Here is a 2,863-nt window from a genome sequence, read left to right as displayed (position 1 = left end):
ATGCCATCCAAACCTTGTGTCAAATCCTTCTAAATCAAGAATTCTACGATTTCTTAGCATTATCCATTCTTTTAACCATGTCAAACAAACAGCATCAAAGTACAACCTTAAGTCTGGCAAGTTAAGACCACCTCTTTCCTTAGCATCTGTTAGATTCTTAAAATTAATTCTTGGTCTTTTCCCCTGCCAAACAAACTTAGTTATGTCCTTCTGCCATTGCTTAAAACAAGTTAAAGTGTTAATTATGGGAATAGTCTGAAAGAGAAACAGCATTTTAGGCAAGACGTTCATTTTCACCACTGAAATTCTTCCCATTAAAGACAGATTCATTTTAGACCATCTTTGTAAATCAATTTTCACTGAATTCCATATTTTGACATAATTATTTATAAACAACAGGGAGTTGTTTTTTGATAACCAAACCCCCAAATATTTAACTTTCTTCTCCACTTTCAGCTCACTTATTTCAGAGAATCTGTCTTTGGTTTTCTGATCCATATTTTTAGTTAACACCTTGGTCTTGGTCTTGTTTATATAGAATCCAGCCAGCTGACCAAATTGTTGTATTTTATCCAAGAGTCTTTCAATCTTATCCACTGGATTCTCTAAAAAGAGCACAACATCATCTGCAAAGGCTCTCAACTTATAATCCTGTTTCCCAATTTTAGGACCATGTAATTTATCATCTTCTCTAATAGTTCTACAAAGCACTTCTAAAACCAATATAAAAAGCAATGGGGAAAGTGGACATCCTTGTCTAGTCCCTTTTTGTATTACACAGTTGTCTGATAATTCCCCATATACAATAATCTTAGCATATTGCTCCGAATAAATCATCTTAATTGCCCTAATAAAATTATTGCCAGCAGTCATTACCTCTAGTAATCTCCACAAAAATTGCCACGAAATATTGTCAAAAGCTTTCTCTGCATCCAAAAAAATCATCGCCATCTGTTTATCATTATGTTTTTCATAGTACTCCAGTACATTCAAGACTGTTCTGACATTGTCTCTCAATTGTCTCTTTGGCAAAAATCCAGCTTGATCTTCATGAATAAAATGCCTCAGAATAACCTTCATTCTTCTTGCCAAAATAGCAGCAAAAAGTTTATAATCATTATTTAAAAGTGAAATTGGTCTATAGTTTTTAACTAACATTAAGTCTTGATCTGATTTGGGGATTACTGCAAAATTTGCGTACTTCCACGAATCTGGCATAATCCCTTTTTGTAAAATATCATTCATAGTCCATTGGAGAGGTTGTAAAATTTGATCTTTAAATGACTTGTAGTATAAAGCTGACAGTCCATCAGGCCCGGGGGCCTTGTTGAGCTTGGCTTGATTTATTACTTCTATTACTTCCATAACTGTTATCGGAGCATTCATAATTTCTATTTGCTCCTTAGTAAATTTTGGAATATTTTTGGTCCTGAGAAACTGCTCAATTTTTTTATCTTCCACTATTTTGCCTTTATATAATTCTGAGTAATATTTAAAAATTTCCACTCTTATTTCCTTTCCATCATAAGAGAGCCCGTTTTTTGTAAGTATTTTGGATATATAATTTTTCTTCTTCTCAGATCTGATTTTCCAAGCTAACAACTTGCCTGGTTTATTTGCGAACTCAAATGTCCTTTGCTTGACGTATTTCAAATTCCGTTCTAGTTCATTCGCTATCAACATAGAAAGTTGTTGCTGCAGCATTTTGATAGCTTGTGTGACTGTCTTCTTATCTTTGGCCGATAATAATTCCCTTTCCTTTTTGGAGATCTGCATCAATAATGTCTCTTTTTTCAGTCCTCTTTGCTTTTTAAAATATGAATTTTGCTGTATAAAAAAACCTCTCATAACCGCTTTACTTGCATCCCAAACAATTTTATTATCCATTCCCTGATTCAAATTCAATTCAAAATAATCCTTTAATTTCTTTTTAGCTTTCTCCATAACATCTGGTTTTTTCAAGAGGTATTCATTCAATCTCCAACAAAATGAGGTCATTCTTTTGTTCTTCCATGTAAAGCAAATTGGGTTATGATCTGAAAAAGTCCTAGGTAAAATATCCATCCTTTCCATACATGGTGTAATAGCTTTAGATGTCCAGATCATGTAATTTCTTAGCACCATCTGCTGGCCATATGCTGAGAACCCATAAAAAGGCCCTGACTTTATTTCTCTCCTGCCCTCTTTTTCCACTTACTATATCTTCTTACTTTGTTTCTGTGTGTTTTTCTTACTATTTACATATTTTCTTACTCCCGCCCCCCGCAATGCTTCCCACAAGCAACTTGGCTATATCAATCCCCACTTTCCCCCCTCTGAAATCCCACAGATGTATTGCTTTGGGAACAAGGCAGGGAGGAAGCAATGAGGATGCTGAGAGGGTTGTAATGGAACGGTAGCAAGTTAGGGAAGGGCTAAGCTGCATTTCCTCAATATATGAGCCATATATCAAGCATCTGCATAATTTACAGAATTGAGTAATATACATTCTGAATATATTAAGACATTTTAGACTAGTCTAACTGAGATCAGTCTTATTTCTTATGTGAGAAAGAAATAACAGAAAGCATAATAAAATAACATAAAATAACATAACATAAACCCCTGCTAACTGGGCAAAGAGGCACCTTTTACCATGGTGATTCTCTTTATTTAGCAAGGGGAGAGTAACTGGCCCTATCCATCCCCAGCACAGTACTTCCAGTGACTGTTGCTGGTGTCTGTCTTATGTTTCTTTTTAGAATGTGAGCCCTTTGGGGACAGGGAGCCATCTTATTTGTTTCTTATTTGTCTATGTAAACCACACTGAGCCATTTTTGGAAGGGTGGTATAGAAATCTTATTATTATTGTTGTTGTTGTGCA

The sequence above is a fragment of the Hemicordylus capensis genome, chromosome 4 (genome assembly GCF_027244095.1).
Source record: "Hemicordylus capensis ecotype Gifberg chromosome 4, rHemCap1.1.pri, whole genome shotgun sequence".
NCBI lineage: Eukaryota > Metazoa > Chordata > Lepidosauria > Squamata > Cordylidae > Hemicordylus > Hemicordylus capensis.
The sequence above is the reverse complement of the archived record's forward strand: the minus strand, read 5'-3'. Positions refer to the sequence as shown.